Source organism: Lutra lutra, chromosome 5 (genome assembly GCF_902655055.1).
Source record: "Lutra lutra chromosome 5, mLutLut1.2, whole genome shotgun sequence".
In the NCBI taxonomy this organism is placed as follows: Eukaryota; Metazoa; Chordata; class Mammalia; order Carnivora; family Mustelidae; genus Lutra; species Lutra lutra.
Genome location: NC_062282.1, coordinates 68,031,087 through 68,055,481, shown reverse-complemented (window position 1 = coordinate 68,055,481; position 24,395 = coordinate 68,031,087). Strand labels below are relative to the sequence as shown.

General features: G+C 41.7%; 1 long non-coding RNA gene across 1 annotated transcript in view; it reads right to left on the bottom strand.

Annotated features, from left to right (window-relative positions):
- Positions 1 to 14,671, bottom strand: part of LOC125100471 (uncharacterized) — a 72,068-nt gene extending 57,397 nt beyond the window's left edge. Inside the window, exon 1 of the long non-coding RNA XR_007127561.1 lies at positions 14,582 to 14,671. This is a non-coding gene — a long non-coding RNA (uncharacterized LOC125100471). The remainder of the gene's footprint in view (positions 1 to 14,581) is intronic.
- Between the last annotated feature and the right edge of the window lie 9,724 nt (positions 14,672 to 24,395).

Below are 24,395 nucleotides of genomic sequence, written 5' to 3'. Positions count from 1 at the left end.
CCCATTTCACAAGCAGAACGTGAACCAGGCCCTTAGAAACAAAATGCCACAACTCATCCAGTTCCCCATACCCTGTACAAGAAAAAGAAGAAAAAGACATTAAAGACATTTGGATGAGTAAAACATCACCACCATGTGGTAATACATTCACAAAGGAAATGGAAAAAGAAAAACAGAGAGATCTGGCAATGTGAAAAATAAGACAAGTTAGAGAAAACAGTACTAGTAACTTCAGGAAGAGAGAAAGGACATGTATCAGAAAACAATTAATAATTCAGTAATTAGTAAATATCCTGATAGCTTTCCATGTCTCTTCTCTAATTCTGGTTCTTAAACCAGCAGCTAAATGAACTTCTCCTCCAACCTGCTCCCAAATGAAGAGGCATTTCCTCCAAGAGGTGGTGACAAATCCACTCCAGTTCTGATAGTCATGAATCAGACCTACCACAAGGATGGTTAAAAGAAAAAAAAAAAAAAAAGATACTCAAAAATGTTCCTCGGGAGAAAGGCTGAGAGGAATGGCCATAACCCTAAAACACGGCTTACCAATGTAACACGCCTCTCAAACAGACTTTAAGCACAGACCCAACATGGTCTAAACCAGCAACACTTAAACTTGAGCAGTAAGGTAAATAACCCACAACAGCCCCTGTTAATAAAGCACACGGACAAAAACAGTGGTGAAAATGTATGGAAAACCACAGTAAGAGCCTCAAGTCAGAGAGACCAGAGTCTAAAAATAAAACCGCACCTATCAAAATGAAGGATGAGACACAGATAAGAAAATAACCAGAAACAGATGACAGCATTTTCCATCGCAGTGCTGCCTTTTTCAGTGGTAAGTTTTTGTGTTTTGAAAATATTTTGACGTGGGGACTTAAAGAACTTCTCTGTGTATCCTACATGCGCAAAAGAGAGTCTATACAATCACTTGTCCAATTCTGAGAGAAAGACCTGGTTTATGTGTTGTAGAAGACTCAGTAACCTGACCAGATTCCGAGCTCACGGATGAAGGATTCACTCAAAGACATGGGAGGGCACTCTCGGGGATGGCCTGAGGGAGGCCCTTCTGCCAAAACTTGGTTAGAGATCCGGTTTGGAAATTATGGTCCTTAAATAAAGGAGTCCAACACCTGTCACAGGATTCTTGAATGGTTTTATGGCTTTCTTTCCCCCCTGAGAACTAACCATTAAAAAATGATGCACAAAAATATTAACTCTTTAGGAGCTCCTGGGAGAAGTCACTATAAAACTAAAATAAAATACAACTCCCCTTTGCCCCAGCACAAGATCTAAAACAATCTTCTCTCCTGGTTGGCAGAGGAAGGTAAAATTTATTTTATGTCCCATCCCGCTGGGGGTAGGATTCCACAGATAAATTTTAGTTGGACACAAATATCCAGTCTACAGCAGTGTATCTAGGGGAGGAGAAATATTTCAGCATTATTTCTAGATATGAAAACGGCTTTTGATGTGGTTTATTTAAATTTGGGGGAACATTATTTGAATTTGTGGGCAATCATGTGGATAAATTCTAAACACTCTAGAAAAAATGAGTTCTAAATGGTCTTCATCACTGAATGAAGAAGTTCTTATCAACTAGATACGAAGAGAGGTTTCTTGTTTCATTTCTGGGCTAACCCTAAGCAGTGGAAGAGAACAAAGACAACGGGCTTCAGAATTAGATAATAAAGGTTCCAGGCCCCGCTAGGACTTATGTTATCTCTGTGACCTTGGTAAATTATTTTACTTAAGTGACAACGAAGAGATGACTACTTACCCCCCAACACTGCTGCTGGGGTTAAAGGAAATAAGGCATTTAGAACTCGGAGCAACAAAACCAGGTACAGGACAGGCGCTCAGCCTAGGCCCACCACCATTTCCTGCTCACCAAGGCTTTCCTGCGGCTGACACTCTACCAGGTTCGGATCAAGATACTCCAAAGACGGTCTCCCTTGCTTCTCTCCATATGGTTCAAGGAGGTGGAACAAATTCTTTTGGTGTGACCTCCCGCTATCTTTAGTGTTATGTGTCAAAATTAATTTAGTCAATGATTTGGCTCATTTTTTTTTTCTATACCTCAGTGATCAGACAGCTGCCAAACAGTCCTTAATCCCTGCCAAACCAGAAATGTCAGCTCCCTTTCCTCATCATACCAACCCCTCCCTCCATAAACCTTCTAGAACAAGTAAAGATGTTAAGGACACACCCAAATTATACCTTAATCAAAGGAAATCAAGGTATGCATCTTGGGAGACTGCAGTCTTTTAATCAACCCAGGGTGAAGTCCAGGGCTTTCTTTTTTAACAGCTCATTTTGAGTAACTTCTCAGAACTACGAATTATTTCTTTTGTCATTCTTGGTACAGTAAAAAACAAACAAACAAACCCACAGGAAAACAAAAACAAAAACAAAAACAAAAAAACAAAAAACCCAAAAGCAAAAAACAGGCACATGCCAGAAGCAGCCAAAGTACAATACCTGAACAGCCTAATTTACCACGTTTGCCTTGGAAAATGAGGTGCTGAATGAAGCCAGCCAGTAATGACTGTCTTGGCATTTACATATGAACTGGAGTCAGAAAACACTATTAAAAAAAAAAAAGGAAGAAGAAAGAAAGAGTAGGGGGAGACTGTCCCTAAATGAGACTAACTTTTAAAAGCACATTTTATAAAGACATTGGGCTAACTCATCACTAATGAGAAGCATGATGATGTTTTTTGAGGGGAGCAGAGGAAGTGTTTATTGTGGGGCTCCAGCAATAATAAACTGTAGGGCAATGTGAGGTTTCAAGAGTTAGCATTTCCGAGCATTTCTTGCATTATCTAATATGCCCACAGGTTGGCCGTGCCTATGAGAGACTTGCATCTCCATCTGTAGATCATATTCTTTGTGGTGTGTGGGACGCTGCCCCCAGTGCAAACCAGGGAGACCACCGTGCAAGACTCAGAACCCCCATTTTTGGTAGCAGGAGTCACCATCCCACTTTTACCAGGCTGTGCTTCTAAGTGTGCCCAGAGGAAGCCAGGGCAGTTCCAGAAATTTGTGGGGACCATTCCTCCTTCGTGGGAAAGTTTAATTTGTTGATTAAGTGGGATTGAAACAATGCCACCTACAACAGATGCTTCAGCAAAGAGGAAAGGGAAAACAAACGATTGCTCAAATGTGTAGTGTCTGCAGAGAATCTGGGTAAGAATTACTGAGGTTTAATGACCTAATCCCAGTAAGGTCAGCCAATAGCACTGTTTGGAAAGAACCAGATCTCAATTCCTTGGTGCAAATGAAGCATAATTAAGACGCAGAGTGGTGAGGCCCTGCACACGTTCCCTGTGCCGGGTCAGCTATAACATCTCTAATAAACGTTCATAGGAGAGTTTTGAAAAATTCTTTTTAAAGGGTCTAGGTAATAGACGTTTAATAAGCCAATTTCACATCTTTTTTCATGGTATCCATCTCTGGAGGACGGTAAGACTCTAAAGATGATGCCAAATAAGGTGTGTCCCTACAAAAAATTCAGTGGGGCCAGAGCAGCTCAGAAGGACAAAAGAGCTTCAGAATGATACAGCCCCATTCATTACAAGAATTTGCATTGCTGCTAACGCCATAAGACTATATCACAGAGCCCAAGTGAGGACGAGTCTGGTCCCTTTGATGTACATTCAAGGGGCCATGCATTAAGAGTATGTATTAAGAGGGGTGCCTGGGTGGCTCAGTGGGTTAAGCCTCTGCCTTTGGCTCGGGTCATGATCTCAGGGTCCTGGGATCGAGCCCCGCATTGGGCTCTCTGCTCAGCGGAGAGCCTGCTTCTCCCCTCTCTCTCTGCTTGCCTCTTTGCCTACTTGTGATCTCTCTCTCTCTCTCTCTGTCAAATAAATAAAAATAAACAAATAAAATCCTTAAAAAAAAAAAAAGTATGTATTAAGAGTCAGTGACTTCTTCCAGGGAGTGAACTATTCCCTAAGCTAGCCAGCACCCTGTGAAGTCCAAGAGTCAGTCTCATCACAGGAGCCAAAAGAGCAGGCCTGGCTACATTTGCCCGTTACCACATCCAGGCTGGGGGATCTCTGAGTACTGAGATCAGAGAGCCCACCAATGGCCGAATGCGTCATTGCTGAGGATTCGTATAGATCAGCCTAAAAGTATGTGCATGGGTAAGCTGTGAGCCCATGGGTACCCATCTCCACCCCGCTTGCTCTCTCTCACCAACACGTGCACATAGGCACACACACATTTTTGCACGGACCTAGTGTGAAAACAGCCTGGTGAAGGAGAAACGGTACTCAGTGGGCAATTGCCAGGCATGGGTTCTTGTTCTGATTGTCGTACTGCTTTGGCTTATGTGAAGAAATCTTTTGCTTCGTTTTGTTTTCCTTGTCTGTATAAATAAAATAAATAAAAACACTGTATCCATATCATTCCTATGGTCCCTCCCAACGTCCCCTAAGAGTACCTTTCTATTTCTTGTCTCGATTCGGTTTTTGTCCTACACTCCTTAATGCTTGCAATTTCTCAGAGCTTACTCCACCAGAAGGTCCTAGGACATTCAGAGTAAAAATGGGTGAAAGGATAAAATAATACAGATGGTGCTATAATTCTTCAAAGGGCTACAATTCTTTCTCCAGAAAACCTGTGGTTAGAGGTAGAAATCACAGAGGTGGCACGGGCATGATGCAGGCCAGGGTTCTATTCCTGTCACAGCTGCCCAGAAGAGGCAATTCACACCCGTCTCCACAGCAGTGGGCCACATCCCCCTCAGACACTGGACACACGGTTAGGACTGCCTGCCACGTCAGCACAATTCTCTTTACCAGAAAAGCAGCATCCTCCCTACTGCCACAGACCTGGGCCCCGAAAGGCTAAGACAGTGACACCACCACGCACCAGAAGCCTGGCCCCATTCCCACTCCACCCTCCTTCTCCAGGTCTACCTCTTTCATCCCTGCTGCCACTACCACAAGGCCAAAGCAGGGTACTAGGATGTCTTTCTGTTCCCTTAGCTTTCTCCTGAGGGATTTAATAATGGAGGGCTGTACCATATCCAGCTGGCTGAGGAGAGAGGAAGCAGTCCTTCCTTCCTTTGTGGCAGAACACTCAGCTACTTCTTTGAAGCCCTCACATCACCTCCCCTGATTCTACCCTTCTGTATACAGCCCTTTCTGTTACATCAGTTTTTTTCTACTTTAATTTCCAGACTCATTTCATCGACAGGATTGATACTAGTGCACTGAGCCCTTAAAAACTGTTGAGACCCAGGAGTCTGGGAGATCCACGGAAGCTGTGTGTCCTAGAGCACCTGTCAGGTGGGACCAGAGGGAACGTCAGGTGACTGACAATGGCTAGTAACCGACACACGGCCCTGTGGCTGCCTCTGTCGCTGGTTTCCTTCACTCACTTTGCCAGGAAGCCCCAGGGCTTCTAAAAGTCTTCAAGGTGTCTATGACACATTATCTAGAGAGGTGAGGGAGACTCCAGATTGAATAAAAACCTGTGGATCTTTACAATAAGTGAAAATGAAATATTGGCAGGACGTCAGTCAGCCTCTTCCGTGGGGCAACTGTGAAGAACTGGAAGATATTCTGTGGTTGGACCTTGACTTTACCCTGACAGGCAGGGACTGACGCTGTCACTCCATGACAGGTCCCTCCCTCTGAGACTTAACTGGCCCCTCTGGTAGCAAGAACTTGATTCAGAGACCAGGGTACAGCACACAGGATTCCCGGGCAGGCTACTGCTGGTGTGCAAATCCACAAGCTTCTTTCAGTTTCCTTCTGGGACAGAACTGGAAAGGTCCCTATCTGCGGCAACTCAACATTTTTCTTATAAGTACAATTAAAAGATGCATTCGGGGAAACAGAGCATTGGACCTTTTTTACACTAACATTCCTTTGTTCTCCCCCTCATAAAAGGAGACTTCAAAGCCACATTATGTCATATTGTGGATGAAAAGAGGCTGTGTTCAAATAGGGAATTTCATTATTAACATCATCATGGTTAACTAGAGTGCCAAGACTAACAAACCAGCCTAACCCTCTGGCAATTCATTGTCATTTAATATACACGTACAGCCCACCCTGCATGAAGAAATGCAGAGAACACACACGTGGTCCCTTTCCAATCAGACTTTACAGCCCAAAAAGGCAAGGCTCACATCTGGTGTATACTTTTCATAAAAATATTAAAATGCCACACAGGCAAGAACCAATCATTTTAGGGTCCTATAAACCTTCAAGTTTGATAGATATAAGCTCTCTCTGTCTCTTTCTACTCCACACTGAGACATTTTATGGCGATTGGGAAAGAAATAGCAATAGTATTCCTCTTTCTCTTTCTCTGACATTTAATTTTCTATTCTCCAACAGCCTGCTACATGACAGGCACTCTGCTGGCACACGACTACAGCAGCACGCTGAGAAGGCTCAGCCGAGGAGAGAGGCGGCAAGGGGCAGAGGTGAGGGCAGAGGTAGGAGCAGGTAAAGATGTAACAGACCGGCTCATGAAGACAGCAGCTCAGGAGTGTGGATGGAGCAGATAGGCCAGTGTGGTACGCAGAGAGGACAAGGCAAAGGGACGATGTGGGCAGCGCGCTCTGTGAGCCAAGCCAGAAATGGCCAAGGTTGTCCCTCAGAGAGACAAGCTCGACAGCTGGCTATAGCATGCATAAGAAGGGAAACCGGGGACTAGAGTTGCAGAAAAGGCCAAAGTAGACATGGGGAAAGAGAATTCTAAGGCAGGAAACAGCCAGGTCTTTCCAAGCTCTCCTCGGGCAGAGCTTGTACCTCTGTTTGTTCACCTTCATGAAGTCAGTCAGCCCAAGAACATGGCGGCAGTGGATGGACTGGGCTCCTTCCTTCTCCCGCTCCACGAAAGACAGGCATCATTCTCACCCCCAAGTCTCACTATGGCATAAAGTCCCTGAGTGAAGTGAGGGGTAGGGAGGGAAGGGAGGCAGAGGGGCAACTCACAACAGACGAACAACTCACAACATAAACATCTGTCTCATTAGGAGATACGTTTCCAAAACATGTTTGCTTTTTATGTAAATGTTTTTATATAAATTTATGTCTATTAATTACCAAAATGGGTATGTCCACTGCTCAGTCCATTCTGAACTGATTAATGGTAGAAATAACTCTATTTTATTAATGGTATTGTATTAATGGTAGAAATAACTCTAGAAATAACTAACTGGAATTTTATTTTAAAGATTTTTTAAAAGATTTTATTTATTTGAGAGACAGCAAGGGGGAGGGATGGGGGGAGAGAGAGAGAGAACTTGGTAGAGGGTGGGGAGGCAGAGGGAGAAGCAGACTCTCCCCTGGGGAACCGTACATGTAGAGTTGGCCCAGTTGGAGGAGAGACTAGCAGTGACTTGCCCTTCGTGGAAGTATCAGTCGTGGGGTGTTATGAAATTAATTTGGGGGAAGTTTCTAGAAACAACTAGCGGTGATAGTGTATCAGTTAACTGACTCTATTTCAGTGGGCTGCAAAAAGAAAAAAAAAAAGGCAAAGTTGTGGCTCACAAGGAATTGAAGTGTGGTGAGGAGAAAGAGGCTTGGTGTTAGACAGTAGAGAGGAGAGTCTGCTTCTCCCTCTGCCTAGCAGTAGAGAGCCTAGCACAGGGCTCAATCCCAGGACCCTGAGATCATGACCTGAGTTGAAGGCAGATACTTAACCAACTAAGCCACCCAGAAGCCCTAAGGATTTTTATTTATGAGATAGAAAGAGAGAGAGATAGAGAGAGCATGCACAAACCGGGGGAGGGACAGATGGAGAAGGAGAAGCAAACTCCCTGCTGAGCAGAACCCCTGACATGGGGCTCAATCCCAGGACCCTGAGACCACAACCTGAGTCAAAAGCAGATGCTTAACCGATTGAGCCACCCAGGTGTCCCTCTAACTGGCATTTTAAAATTTCATATTGACTTATGATCACATGAAAAATTCTTAAATGTTTTAATTTTTAATTTATATATACTTTCTAAAAGAAAAGTATAACTAGGTTATCAATAAAAAACTTTCAAAAAACATATATAGGGATACAATTCTTAAAAGGGGTAAAATGGAAATAATATTTAAAAAGAAGGAATGACATAAGAACTTTAATTACTAAAGAAGATGTACTTCGGGTGCCTGGGTGGCTCAGTGGGTTAAGCCGCTGCCTTCGGCTCAGGTCATGGTCTCAGGGTCCTGGGATCGAGTCCTGCATTGGGCTCTCTGCTCAGCAGGGAGCTTGCTTCCCCCTCTCTCTCTGCCTGCCTCTCTGCCTACTTGTGAACTCTCTCTGTCAAATAATTAAATAAAATCTTTAAAAAAAAGATATACTTCAAGTATATACATTTTGATATATATATTTAAATTTACATGCAGTAAAATATTCTTTATAGTTTACAAGTCTATGGATTTCAGCAAATGCATCCACCACCACAATCAAGATTAGAACATCTGTACCAAGCCCCCAAATTCTCAGAGGCTGCCCCTTTAGTCTTCCCTTCCCTCCATCCCAACCATTGGTAAGCACTGATGTATTCTTTATCCTTATAATGTTATCTTCTCAAAAATGTCCTATCAACAACATCATTCAACCTTTGGGGTCTGGCTTCAGTCTTTTTACTGTGCTCATCAATCAATCATTCATTCCCCTTGCTGAGGACTATTACATTATATGAATATACCATAATTTATCCATTGAGTTGATCCATTGAGTTGAAGGACAAATGAGTTGGTTCCAGTTTGGGGCCATTCTGAATAAAGCTGCTACATACATCTGCATACAGGTCCTTGTGTGAGCATAGGTTTGCCTCTCACTTGGATAAACACCTTGAAGTACAATTGCTGAGTCATGTGGCAAGTCCATGTTGAAGAGACTCCGCCAAATTGTGTGCTCCACCATTTTCCCAGGCTCTCCCAGTCTACGTCCCCATCAGCAGTGCATAAGACTTCCGGCTATTTTCATCCTCTCCAGCACTTAGGACCGTCTGATTTGGGGGTGTTCTTTTTAAATTTCAGTCATTCTAATAGGTGTACAATGGCATCATGTGGTAGTTTTAATTTGCATTTCCTGAATATATTCAGCATCCTTTCATGTACCTATTTGCTATCCCTGTATCTATTTTTGCTGAACTATCCAAATATTTTATCAAAATTTTATTGTTTTTCACTATAGGGCTGTGAGAGATAGTAGTCCTTTACCAGATATAGGATTCACAAATATTTTCTCCCATTTAGTGCCTTGTCTTTTCAACCTCCCAACATTGTCTTTCAAACAACAAGAATTTTAAGTTGAATTTATCAACTTATTTTTCTTTTATGGATTGTGCTTTCGGTGTCCTATCTAAAATCACATTACCTAACCCAAGATTACAAATATCTTCTCCTAGAAGTTTTATACTTTCAATTTTTAAATTTAAGTATCTGATGATTTTGAGTTAATTCTTACATTAAATAGGAGTATCCAATTTTTCACGCAGACATCCAGTGGCACCAATCCTACTTCTAGAAATATGTACTTTTTAAAGTCAATGATAGTAAGTACCAATCACTAGTCTTTTAATTTTTTTGCATACATTTTAAAGAATAATAATGAGTAATAAAGTGCTTTTCTTTTCAAATGTCCCTATTCCTAATATGCTGGATTAATCCTTGACTAATATTGGAAAGATGATAAGGTATTTTAGAGGAAAGCACAGTAATGCGTGGGGGTTACATAGTTTTTCAAAATTATTTTAGGGGATATTTTAGCAAAATTTAGCAAAACAAGAGTCTGAAGACCACTCTTTAAGTGTCAGCAGAAAAAATAAACAAAAAGGAAAGGATTTCCTGAGAAGGGGTCCAAGGCTGAAGGCTTGATCACTTGGAATTAGCAGAAAGGAAGGTTAGAGAGAAGAAGTTACAAAATGACAACATGGTTTCTAATTTGGGGGATATTTGTTTGGGTGATATTGCCAACAGCCAAATTCAGAAATACAGGAGGAAGAGCAGACTGGAGTAAAAGAAAGGAAATGAGCTCAGTGTGGGACATGTATTTTAGGTGTCTGTGGACAAAGCATGGAGAGAACCAGTTATTATTTTACAAGGTTTGAGGGGTTTTTTTGTTTGTTTGTTTATTTGGAAATGGGTGGAGTCTCTCCTTTCTGTCTTCTCTTTGTGTATGTGTGCTGAAAAGGTATTCCATGCTGGATTATCTCTATATGCAACCTGATGTTTGATTCAGGCTGGTCGGAGAGAAGTGGGTGCTGTGTGATGGAAAAAGCAGAGGCTTGAGAAGCAAACAGGCAGTCTTGGCGTGCAGAGTGCACCTGTGCTACCAAGAGCTGTGTGACCCAGCCTGGGGAGGGACCTCACTTCTCTGAATCTCACTTTCTTCCCGGGGGAAATGTTGATAATACACCAACTTAAAACAGGATAATAAGTGGGACCTTTCCTCTCTTAAAATTGCAAACCATGGACAAAGTGTGATAAGTACCTACACACATTCTATTAGGAGGAAACAGATAGAACCAGATCAGTTTTTTAAGCCAGATGAGTTGTTAGGTCAGGCAGATGGACTAAAAGGATTGTCAAGTCTATTTTTCAAAAAGTTGTAAGACAAAACACCAGATGGCCCACACAAACCTTTGCCAAAACCCTGGGGATGAGAGAGTAAAGAACAGGGGAGTCTACCAAAGGCTATGTCACACAGAGGGGTCACACAGAGGGGAGAGCAGCCCATGTATCAGATGTGAGCTGTTATGCCTGATTTCCAGTGATGCCCACAGTCCTCCTATCATTGCCCTTGGCTGCCACCAGCCTCTACTTGATCTGATATGTCCACAGCCTCCCTCTCCATACAGCTCATCCTGTGCCTGCCCTACCTCACAGCTATGTCCCCCCAAGAGTTGAAGGCTCTCTCCTCCTGCTCTCTACTATGCCCTCACCAGAGGGGACCCCAAAACTTCTGGGTGCTCTCTCACAACACTTAGAAAGATGAGGCTGGGTTTGCTGGCGATTCCATGAACTTCCCCCAAGACCAAGGGCCTCACAGAGCACACAGTAGACAGGGAACTGCTTCCCAGTGCTGAGCTGAGGTGGTTGAGTCACAGGGTCACTTTGTTCTGGAACCACCAAACCCATTGGGGATATTAATATGTGCTCCCAGCTCATGAGCGCACCTCAAGACTCAGGAGCCCATGGCACAAGCCACAAACCTCAGGCCTGAAGCAAGCTGCCTGGGGTCCCCGGGGAGTCTCAAACACCCAGGCCTGACCGCACAGCAGAGGGGCAGGCACAGGATTTGGGAGGCTAGTGTCCTCTCCACTTCAGGGCAGAAACCCTGCCAGGATCAACAGAGTGCCTTCTGCCAGGCTCCCTCAACATTGTGGTCACCAACGGCCTGTGTTTTTTTTTTGAGACGTGGATTGTGAAAGCAACCTCCTGAGGTTTGGCTCACAACTGATTTCTTAGAGGAAAGAGGACAGGGAGTGACGCCACTCTCTGAGGAGGCCGCGGACACCGGGCTGGTGCTGCCTCGGAACGGAGCTACATCAGCAGCTACCAACACTCCGGGTTTCCTCATGGACCATGCTGCTGCCCAAGAGAGGACATCGAATCACAGAAATGCAAGCCCCAGAAGGCCCTGGAGACCGTGGAGTCCAGACCTCTCATTTCAGAGAGCAGGAAGGCAAAGCAAAACACTGGTCAGTGTTCAGCCACTGGGAAGCCTCCCCTTCTGTTCCACCATTTCCTTTGTGTGTTTTGCCTTTTGCTGAGTTTTAAAAGACATGAAGGGCAAGAGTTGCCTTACTTTAGAAAATCCATGCACCACTGACCTTCACAGCTTACTGGCTTCAGATCTGATTCACCTAGATTGTCACTTATCGCCAGACTTGGGAAGGGGACTCAGCCCACGAATTAGGTCAGGTGGGAGTCTGAGATCTACCTCAAACACATGTCAAGAAGCCAGTCAGCCTAATCAGACACATGAAAAAATGTTCATCATCACTAGCCATCAGGGAGATTCAAATTAAAAACACATTGAAATACCACCTTACACCAGTTAGAATGGCCAAAATTAGCAAGACAGGAAACAACATGTGTTGGAGAGGATGTGGAGAAAGGGGACCCTCTTGCACTGTTGGTGGGAATGCAGGTTGGTGCAGCCACTTTGGAGAACAGTGTGGAGATTCCTCAAGAAGTTAAAAATAGAGCTTCCCTGTGACCCTGCAATTGCACTACTGGGGATTTACCCCAAACATACAGATGTAGTGAAAAGAAGGGCCATCTGTACCCCAATGTTTATAGCAGCAATGGCCACGGTCGCCAAACTGTGGAAAGAACCAAGATGCCCTTCAACGGACGAATGGATAAGGAAGATGTGGTCCATATACACTATGGAGTATTATGCCTCATGAGAAGGATGAATACCCAACTTTTGTAGCAACATGGATGGGACTGGAAAGAGATTATGCTGAGTGAAATAAGTCAAGCAGAGAGAGTCAAGTATCATATGGTTTCACTTATTTGTGGAGCATAACAAATAACATGGAGGACATGGGGAGATGGAGAGGAGAAGGGAGTTGAGGGAAATTAGAAGGGGAGATGAACCTTGAGAGACTATGGACTCTGAAGAACAACCTGAGGGTCTTGAAGGGGTGGGGGGTGGGAGGCTGGGGGAACCAGGTGGTGGGTATAGGGAGGGCACGTATTGCATGGAGCACTGGGTGTGGTGCAAAAACAATGAATACTGTTACACTGAAATTAAAAAAAAAAAAAAAAAAAGCCAGTCAGCCTGGCCAAGGTGGATCTGAACACACACACACACACACACACACACACACACACGTTTCTATATGACACATTATACATTTATATATTGATATGCATTCACACACACACACACACACAACCTTTATTTTGGTAGGATATATAGCAGGTTCTAAAAATTTAAACAAACATATTTCATCTGACTCTACAGGATTCTTTATTCCCCATTCCTGAAATTTATATATCTATATTTTGAAGGTTCACTCTGAAAGCCATAAACTTGCCTTTATCTTGACTAGCTTTTAAAAAGAGAAAGAAATTCAGGGAAGCCAGTGAAAAGTTAGGCTTAAAACTGAATTCTGGCCAATCCAGTGACTAACTGTTAAACCTCAGGAAAAATCCTTAAACTTTCTGAAAGTCAGTGACCTCATCTGTAAAATGGGAGTAATAATACCAACCTTAGCAGATTTTCTAAGAATTATGTAATAGGAGACAGGTACAATCCTTGGCACAGTGCCTAGCTCACAGCAAACACTCAGTAAACGGTGGACATATTTGTAACATCATTATGGCCATTGCTTGTTATTAATTCCTGAAATTTGCTATTGTGGAAGTGTATCTTCCACAACTCTGAATTTGTCTACCATTTTCCTCCCAACTGGTCCTTTCTCAAAACTGGTAGCTGGATAGATTTTTCTCAGAAATCTGACCGTCCCCTTTGCTGATTATAGAAGGTCAGAGCTAGTGGCCTGGGACTGTCTGAATTCCTTCCCACACGAACTTCTTTGGTCACAGCTTGCAGCATAAAAACACAACCTCAACACCACAGAAAGGTACGTAAAGCTGATAAAAAGTTGAGGGAAAGCTTTTAGCCTCCAGTGGGATACAATATGTACATTCCTAACACAAATGAAACATTTTAACTTCAGCTTTTAAAGGGCTTGCTTTCAGTTCACCAGCTTCCACGGTCCCCTCCCCCTCTAAAATAAGAGCAACATCGCCATCTACTGTTTCTATAGCACAATCACCAAAGAGAAACTGCTGGTAAAGCTGTGAAAACTTTTCTAGTTTAGAACACTAGTAATTTAGTTGCGATTTCAGCTTCCAGAATAAACTCTATTTTACATAGGCTCACTGCTTGACAATCACTTGTTGCAGGCTGAGGTGGCTCGATGGAGGACTAGTCTTGGCTAAAATTAGTCAAATTTCTTCTTTTCCCAAATTTGTACCATGTGTATCTGTCCTCAAGCTTTCACTCTCAATTTTGTTACACAATGTTCCCCCTCATCCCCAAGGGAAGTTTCAAGGCCCCCCACAGACCTTACCCAACCCATATATATGCTCGTTTTTTCTATACATACACACCTATGATAAAGTTTAATTTATAAATTAGGCAGAGGAAGAGACGAAACAATAAATACTCATAAAACAACAATCGCATTAATATAGTTGACCCTTGAACAACATGGGTTTTAACTACCAAGTTCCACTTGTACATGGATTTTTTTTCATACATAACTACAGTACAATACAGCAAATGTATTTTCTCTTCCTTATGACTTAGTATTTTCTTTTCTCTAGCTTTCTTTCTTGGAAGTACACAGTATAGAATCCACAGAATATGCAAATACGTGCTGCTCGTGGAAGTTAGTGGTCAGGCTTCCAGTCAACGGTAGACTATTAGTCGTTAAGTTTTGGGCGACACGGAAGTTACACAAGAATTTTTCCACTATGCAGGGGACCGGGGCTCCTAACCCCCACGTTCTTCCAGGGTCAACAGGATTTGAATAGAAGTTATGTGAATGTGGTCGCTCTCTCAAAATAGCTTATTACACTGCACTCACGCTTCTTGTGGTGGCGTGAGATGATAACACATCTAGGCGGGAGGAGAGGAGGGGAACGGCACAGCCGCTGTGATATAGTGTTCACCTACTACTGACCTTCCGGTCACAGGTCATAAAGAGGATCATCTGTTTCCGGATCGCGATAATTAAAACCACCCAAAGCAAATCTGCCAATTAGGAAGGATCCCCACAGTCTAAACTGATCTAGTGAGTGGCCGTTTGTGTGTGGTTTGGTATCTCTTCCTTCCGAATCAAACAGGCACAGGGAGGTGGGGGATGCCTGAGAAACGGTGAGAAGTCGGTGTTTGTGGTTACTCCGAAAAAAGTGGCTCTCTTTGCTTGACAGCCACGTAAGACCCCGCAGGAGGGCAGTCGGTGGTCTAGATCAGCACCAGCTGGTCAGCCCTGCCCCCAGCCCTGGGTCATCCACGTGTCCCCACCACACAGTTGACAGCAGTGTCATCTCCTGAATGTAATTTTTTCCTCTGCTTCTGCCATGATTTATTACTGCATACCGACAAATGACTAATACGGAGCTTTTCATTAACTGTAAAGTGGTCTTGGAAACAGTGTGTATGAAAAACGTTTTGCAAAAGCAAGCCCTAAGTACTGCGTGAAGTTGGAGAAGAGGTGCCCTTTCTACATTTGTGTACATACTTGTCTGACTTTTTATTTTTCCATCACCTCACCCGGCACTGGGAAACATCTTTCATCTTGGAATGGCTCTCTTCCACACTTAAGAGTTACTTCAGTCTCTGGCCCCTGGCTGTGTTCCTCAGATACTAAGTAAGATTGTAAGACTCCTGTGGAATAGTTTGAGAGGTGTTGCACAGACAATAAAATTATATAAATTATATAAACCGTCTTTACCTCATACCACGATAAACTGCATACCACCTCACAGAAAACAAGGACCACTTTTCTCAGCCTAGGCAGCAAGCAAAATGACTTAGAACAAGTGGGATTTTTCACATCTTTGGAAGTGTGTTTGTCTCCACCACAGGAGGGGATGCCAGCCGTGAGATTCCAGCTCCTTTCCAGGGCCATTCCCCTTTTGGAATCAGGATGCGGACACAACCCACGGCGAGCCACGGCACAGTCTCAGGGGAGGCAGTCTGGTTTACTGGAGAGCCACACAAGGGACTTCGCAAAACCATAGATTTAGGGGAAAGCAGGAAGGATCACGTTTGGAAAGAATGCTAACACCTGATCCACACGTTCTTTCCTCCCCCCACCCCCCTGCAGCTCATAATCACTCACAGATGCTGAGATGTAAAGCAACAGGCAACCTCAACTTCTAGAGTCCCCTAAGACACGAAGCTGTGGAACCTTCAGCTCAGCTGTTCTGTTTCTCGTTTGACTATAACTGTAAAATCAAATTCGGAGAAAGTTTTCCTTCTCGCTTTTACCTTTTGACCCCCTTCTCCTATTTCTCCTATGCCCCCCACCCTCCTGCCTCTGGTAAAAATCAATCTGTTCTCTGTATCTGTGAGCTTGAGTATTTTTGTTTGTTTGTTGTCTTTAGATTCCACACACAAGAGAGATCCTAGGGTACTGGTCTTTGTCTGACTTATTTCACTTGGTGTAATACCCTCAAAGTCCATCCATGTTGCAAATGCTGTTTTTTATGGACGAATAGTATTCCATTGTAATGGTGTGTGTGTATGCATATATATGTGTATATATAAGACTATAAACATCTTTATTAATTCATCTATGGACACTTCAGTTGCTTCCATATCTTGGCTATTATACATAATACTGCAGTGAACATAGAAATGCATCTATCTTGTCAATTTAGTGTTTTTCTTTTCTTCAGGTAAATCCCCAGAAGTGGAATTGCTGGAGCATGTGGTGTTTTCATTTTTAACTTTTTGAGGAACCTCCATAGGGTTTTCCATGGTGGCTGCACCAGTTAACATTCCCACCAACAGTGCACAAGGGCTCCCTTTCTCTCTGTCCTTGCCAACACCTGTTATTTCTTGTTTGGTTGATAAACAACCAGGCTAACAGGTGTTGTTGAGGGAAAATGTTTTAAAGAAAAGATCAAGCGCACCCCCATCAGTATTCTCTTTTTGCGTATTTCCTTTGCTGTTTTCTGCTCTTCCTACCACTTAGAGAGGTGCATTAAATTTGCTACGGTGATTATGAATTTTCCTGTTTCTCCGTGGACGTTGCCAGTTTTTATTTAGTATTATGAGAATATGTTATTAAATACTTGTAAAATTTAAATGTATCCCTCCCTTGTAAGTTGAACATTTTTATCTTTTAAGAGGAACCAACTTTATTTTTAGTAATACTTTCTGCCTGCAACTTCCTTTTGTGTGATATTGACATAGCCGCACTAGTCTTCTTTTCTTTAGACTTTACCATATACATATACTTCTGTCCTTTTCCCTTCAGCTACTATTATCCTTATGATTTAGATGCGGTCTCTTGTATTTAAACAACATATGGTTATGTTATGGTGTATCCAACAGGCATTGTTTTTTTCCTCTTTTTTTTTTTAAAGATTTTATTTATTTATTTGACATGGAGACAGACCACAAGCAGGCAGAGCAGCAGGCAGAGAGAGGGGGAAGCAGGCTCCCGCAGAGAGCCCAATGCGGGGGGGGGGGGGGGGGGGGGGGGGGGGGTGCTTAATCCCAGGACCCTGAGATCATGACCTGAGCTGAAGGCCAGAGGCCCAACCCCTGAGCCACCAGGCACCCCCTTTTTCCCCTCTTAACTGGAGGAGGCAATTCATTTAGTTTAGTGTAATTACATCTTTGGGTTTTCCATTGTTCCTGCTATTCTAGGAGAGTTTTTCTATCCTTGTCTGTTGGGATACCTTAAGTATCTGTCATATTGTTTTTCACTCTTCCAGTTTGGAAGCTATCCAAATTTTTATTTCAATTATTTATTTAAACTCTGTTTTGCTTTAAAAAAAAAAACCTACACAAGATATTACTACTTTTCTGGTCATTGCTTCAAGATCTACCCATATGTTAACCATTTTCTTCTCTCTCCATTTATTCTTATACCTAAGTGTTCTTTCTGGATTCACTTTATTCCCACCCAAAGTAACAACTTTTTGGAGTTTGCTCTTATGAGAATTGGTGGTGGAGAACTCAATTTTTGTTGTCTGTAAATGTATTTATTTTATCCCATCTTTAAAATATATTTTACTGTAAAATATATATATATATACACATATGTATATTTTACTATAAAAAGATATATGTATATATATATTTTACTATATATGGAATTCTAGATTGGGGCACCTGGGTGGCTCCATCATTTTGTTTTAATTTTAATTTTAATTTATTTAATTAACTATTTGAGAGAGACAGCCCTAGAGAGAGTGAGCACAAGCAGGCATGGGTGGGGGAAGGGCAGAGGGAGAGAGAGAAGGAGAAGCAGGCTCCCCACTCAGTGGGGCTTGATCCCAGGACCCTGAGATCATGATCTGAGCTGAAGGTAGACGCTTAACCTACTGAGCCACCCATGTGCCCCTTTTTGTAACTTTTTAAATTTTTTTTAACTTTTTCCCACCTCCCTTGAGATATAAGTAACATACCACCTTAGGTAAATTTGAGGTGTGCAATGTGATAATTTAATCCATGTATATACTGTGAAATGATTGCTGTGATAAGGTTAGGTATCATTTCATGTAATTATGATTTTGTTGTTATTGAGGTAAAAACATTTAAGATGTACTCTCTTAGCACCTTTCAAGTATGTAACACAGTATTGTTAAGTGCAGTCACTCTGCTGTACATTAGATTCCCAGACTAATTCCTGTTCCCTGCAAAAATTTTCTAGATGATCCTTTACTCAATAAATTAAGCAATAAATAAAATAAATAAAATCTTCTTAAAAAATAAAAAGCAGCAAGAAATACTGATCATCTTGAAAGGAATGACAGCTCGACAGCCAGCTTCTGAACAGCAGCAATAAAGTCAGAAAATAAGGGAATGATATATGTAATGTGTTGAGAAAAAAATAAGTACTAACCTAGAATTCCTTTTTTAAAGATTTTATGTACTTATTTATTTGAGAAAGAGAGTACATAAGTTGGGGGAGATGGAGAGGGAGACAATCTCAAGCAGACTCCATGCTGAGCTCCAGATCTTGACATGGGGCTTGATCTCATGACCCAGAGATCATGACCTGAGCCAAAATCAAGAGTCAGACACTTAAGTGACTGAGCCACCCAGGTGCCTCCATAGTATACTTGAGTTTTATAGTAGAACTTGCTCTGCCCAACAGTATATCCTAAATCCCTCACCTGTCTTTACTAGCCTAGTTTTGCAGAGTTGTACCCTGTGAATTCACTGTGTTATAGCCACTGCCCTCCCTTTCCTCCCACTGGTCAAAATTCCCTCTTAGCCACTGTTCAGTTCCAGGGCTTGCAATTCGCAGAAGGGAAACAATGGGCGGTGAGGAGGAAGACTGGAAGGCTTTGGAACATGCTTGAGTGGTTGATACTATAAAGAGCGCAGAGTGACTGGCAACAGAAAACAAATCCAGAACCAAAGGAAGAACGAATGAAAAGATGGTCTTGGAGTCATGTTTAAAATGTGGAGGAAGGATGGCTAGTGGCTTCCCGGGGAGCTAACCTGTTTGTGAAGCAGTAAGAATAAGAGATAACAGAAAGAGTCTTAAGAGGTTTTACTGTGCTTAAGAATGGAGGAACTCTGCATGAAGGTTTGAGAGTTATCTGAACAGATAGAGGTTGGTTTTCCAGTAATTTACTGGATTTCAGAGAGACACTTCTTTGAATTAGTCTCTCTATGGAGACTATGTTTAAAAACTGCCTCACTTTATTTTGATAAATACACCTCATATGCTCATTTTTAATCAATAAATACTTGCTGTTTAAAATTTAAATGCATGATTTATCTAATCATCCCCAAATTTATTGAACATTTAGGATGTTTCTAATTGTTAAGTCGCTAGAATGAAAATCTTTTTACTGTAAAATATTTCTAGCATATACCTTCTTTTGTCATATCTTAACATTTTTTCTTGCCATATTGCTTCAGATCTTTTGTTTTTAGGAAAATAAAAAGAAAATTTAAAGATATGGTAGAAAGCCCATTCTTTATAAAATGTTGCCAGCCCCCTCCAAGATGTAACTAGTAGTATGAATTTGGTATTCTTCCTGGGGTGACTTTGTACTTCTTCTATAGATGTATGTATCAAAAAGCAGTATGTAATATTCTTTAGCATTTAAAACTTTTCCTAAATGTCATCATACTATGTATACAATTTTGTGTGTGTGCTTACATCAAATTTTTAAATTTAAATCATATTTTTGAAATTTAGTCAGTCTGATACATGTAACTGTAATTCACTTATTTTAATTACTTTATTGTACTTTATTACATTTCACCTATCATTTCAAAGTGTGTGTAGTGGGAAGGTTCTCAGGGAACCAGGTCTATAATATTACCAGCACTAGAAGTCCTCAACATTGTCACTTATAATTTTTAACTTCCTTTGCATTATGTCCTTCAGGAAGAAAAAAACAAAAAACAACAACAACAAAAAACAAAACAAAACTCCCTGAGCAGAGATGATGTGATAAACACTTCTAGGTGCAGAGCCCCTATTTCCATCGTGGTGGTGTGCTCCCCAAGATCCTACTGGTAGATACTAACATTGTCAGATTGCTTCCCCAGACAGCTGTAAAAATAAATTAGATTCCCTATGAACACATTAGCATATTTGATTATCATTTGAAGATGTTTCCTAATTTAGTAGATGTAAATGGCACTTCAAATTTGCTTTAATTTATACTTCTCCGAGTTTGCAATGGGGAAAATGTTTCCCCCCAGGGTCATTATTTGCATTGGCTTTCTTATAAACTTAAAAAATTGTGGGGAATCTTTCTATTGGCTCAGCCTTTGTGATCTCGCAAGGAAATGGCCACTCCAGTTTGGGCTGAATATCTTTTTTTTTTAATTTTTTTTAAGATATTATTTATTTATCTGAGAGAGAGATCACCAGTAGGCAGAGAGGTAGATAGAGAGAGTGGGGGAAGCAGGGTCCCTGCTGAGCAGAGAGCCCATTGTGGGACTTGATCCCAGGACCCTGAGACCATGACCTGAGCCAAAGGCAGAGGCTTAACCCACTGAGCTGCCCAGGTACCCCTGGAGTGAATATCTTTCAATGCCAAATGCACTTTTAATCAATTACTCAGGGTGTTGGGGCAAGAAACAACTTCTTCCTGATCAAAAACAGAGATGTGGATGCTTTATGTGGAAAGGCACCTCATAACTACCCTAAATGGTCACTGTTGTTGACCTAAAGTCAACAGAAGCACAATGAGTAAGACTGATTGTAGATTTCATTCATTTTAACAAAATCCATAGAGAATCAGTTTTGTCCAAGGAACTGTCCTAAGGCAGTGGGTAAACAAGAAGCTTGAACTGTCTGGTGTGTGTAGGAGAAAGAAGACGATTACCTAAGGAAAAGAGGTTTCTTTCTCTCTGGTTCTCTTCCCAGCCCCCTAGGACAGAAAGAAGATGGAAAAAGTAAAAGAGAAGGTTACCTCTGCCCTCAGGAGGCTGGTTGCCTCCCCAACACTGGGGAAGGAGGGAACTCCTAACTGGTGGCAATGGGGGTCCAAGGTTTTCCCGACCTCTGTACCCATGCTCAGTACCAGGGCTGTCCCCCCACAGAACTCCAGTTTGGGGGCCTTTCTGGAAGCTTTTGACCCATTCGGTAGGCTGTCACTGTGACCTGACATGGGGTTGAGGAGGCCTAAGCACGCTATCCGCCAGCTCCTGGATTGAGCCTGGTTTATCTCTTCTACCCCAGGCTTCTGCCCTGGACTCTGGACTTTCTTGCTAAGTGGATGGCCCCTCTCGGTGCCAGCTTGGCCTTCAATTTGGTTTCATGTTTTATCTATGCCTTCTCTGCCACCATCATAGATGGTTTATAGAGATGAATAGATATGTGTTCATAGTCTAAATAATGCAAGAAGATTCCTTCCTTATAATCTTCATGTACAACAATGTATAGTCATATACCGGATTTCTAGTTCTCAAATACACATGGAGTCAGTAGAAAATGCTGGATGTAATAGAGGAGGACTCTAAGGAATGAGGAATTCCCTAACCTCTCCCTATTACAGAGTATTATGAAACAGCCTACAGCCCTCCATCTCCTTTAGGCAAGGCACAGGGAGACTTGTATTCCAGTTGTGAACCACGTAAGCCTTTAACAGGAGATGTGACAACCAAAACAGTAAGCTCTGCTTACTCACTCTCCATCTCTATATGCCTTGTACATATAAATAAGAATTAAAATAAAATACCCTTATCATTTAAGCAGAACTCACTATTTGAATATGACTCAAGAGTAAGATGGAGAATTTTGTAGCCATTCTTTCCTTTAAGTTAACAAACACTGCTAATGCATGCAATTATATTTGTCATAGCCCTACTGAAGTCTGAATGCATGGCTGAAACAGTTTTTAAGTAAAAAAAATGATGACCTACAGCAGAGAGCAATTACAAAGAAATTTTTCAACATTCAAGCCAAGTAATGGACCTCCTCCATCCCTGGCTTAACTCTGATGTTTAGATAGATGCCAAGTACAGCACAAACTCTTCTGAATTTCCTTTACTTCAACTTTCATTATAATTATGTTTATTACAAAAACGCAATGCCAAATTGGCCTCCTTAGCTATTGGCCCTGCAATTTAAGAGTTTGTAGCATTCCTAAGATAATGTAAATTATCTGCCACAAATATTCTGAAACATTTTGGGGTGGTGGGTTAAAGTTTCATTTTCCGTACATTTTAGAATTAAGATTAAAAAAAAAAAAGGCTCTGCAGTTGATAAGTAATCACATTTACTTAGGGTGATAATAGAATTTCATCTCTTGAGTTTCAACTCAGTCAGGACCCATTCTCTGAGGCCCTACTTCTATGTCAGTATTTGGGATAATGTCTCTGTGTTCTGTGCTCGCTTCCCAGCAGGCACATCAGGGCACATCTGTTGAGCCTGGTGAGCTTCTCAGGACAACACTTCATCAAGGGCTTTGGGCTAGGGGTCAGAAGACCCAGGTTCCTAGTCCCAGATATGCAATTTACTGAGCAGAGGCCCATGTTAATCATTTAGTCTCTGAAGCTTCAGTTTCCCGCACCTGCAAGTGTAGATAAAAATACTGACCTTGCACACCTCCCAAGATGAGTGGGGATTGAATAAGATCAGGTGAAAGCTGTTTGTACACACCATTAAGTATATTTTTACATCCCAAGCTTCAGGGAAGCCAGTTACAGCACAGTGTAGAGAGAAAGATTTGTTAGCATTCTTTCAGTTCCAAGTACCAAAAATACAACTCCAACTCTTTTAAGATTAATAAAAATACACTGGCTCAATATTAAAAAAATGAATTATATTCCTATATATTTGTGATGAACATAAAATTAAGAAAATAATTCCATTCACAATAGCATCAGTAAGAATAAAATAGGAATACTTTTTTTTGGTAAAGATTTATCTATCTATTTATTTATTTATTTGAGAGAGAGAGAAAGAGAGAGAATGAGTATGTGTGTGTGCATGTGAGTTGGGGGAAGGGCAGAGGGAGAGGCAGAGGGAGAATCTCAAGCAGACTCCTTGCTGAGTGCAGAGCCTGACACGGGGCTCGATCTCATGACCCTGAGATCATGACCTGAGACAGAATCAAGAGTTGACACTCAACAAACTGAGCCACCTACGTGCCCAAATACTTAGGAATAAATTTAACAGAAGTTCAAAACTTATTCTCCAGAAACTACAACATGTTCTTAAAACAAATTAAAAAGGATCCAAACAAATGAACAAACATCCCGTGTCCGTGCATTGGAAAACTTAATATTTTAAGGACAGCAATACTACCCATACTGATCCACAGATTCAGTGCAATCTCTATTAGAATCCTAACTGATGTCTTCGTGGAAAATGATCACCGTTTCCAAAATTTACATGGAATTGCAAATGACCGCAAAAAAACAAAAGCAATCTTGAAAAAGAATTCCAAAGTAGGAGGATTCATACTTACCAATTTCAAAAATTACTACAAACCAACAGCAATCAAGACAGCATGGTGCTGGAACAAAGACATACAAATCAATGGATTAAAACTGAGAGTTCACAAATAAATACATGTTTACGGTAAACTGACCTTTTTTTAAAAAAAATTATATTGTTAGCTAGCCTATAGTACATCATTAGTTTTTGATGTAGTGTTCAATGATTCATTAGTGGCATATAACACCCAATGCTTATCACCACACATGCCCTCCTTAATACCCATCACCCAGTTACCTCATCTCCCACCCCCCTCTTTTCTGTCACCCTCAGTTTGTTTCCTAGTGTAGTGTGGTAAACTGACTTTCAACAAGACTGTCAAGGCCATTCAATGGGGAAAGGATAGGCTTTTTAACAAATGGACCTGAACAACTGGATAGTCACATGCAAAAAAAATAAAACTGAACTCTTAGCTTATACCACACACCAAAATTAACTCGAAATGGATCAAATACCCAACTATCAAAGCTGAAACTATAAACTCTTAGAAGAAATTACAGCAGTAAATCTTCATGGCCTCAGATTTGGCAATAGATTTTTTTTTCCAGTAGGTTCCATATCCAACATGAGGCTTGAACTCATGATCCTGAGATCAAGAGTCACATTCTTAAATTTGACAAGCACAAGCAACAAATGGGACACCTGGGCGGCTTAGTTGGTTAAGTGTTTGATTCTTGATTTTATCTCAGGCCATGATCTCAGGCTGGTGAGAATTCTCCCTGCATCGGGCTCCCCACATGGG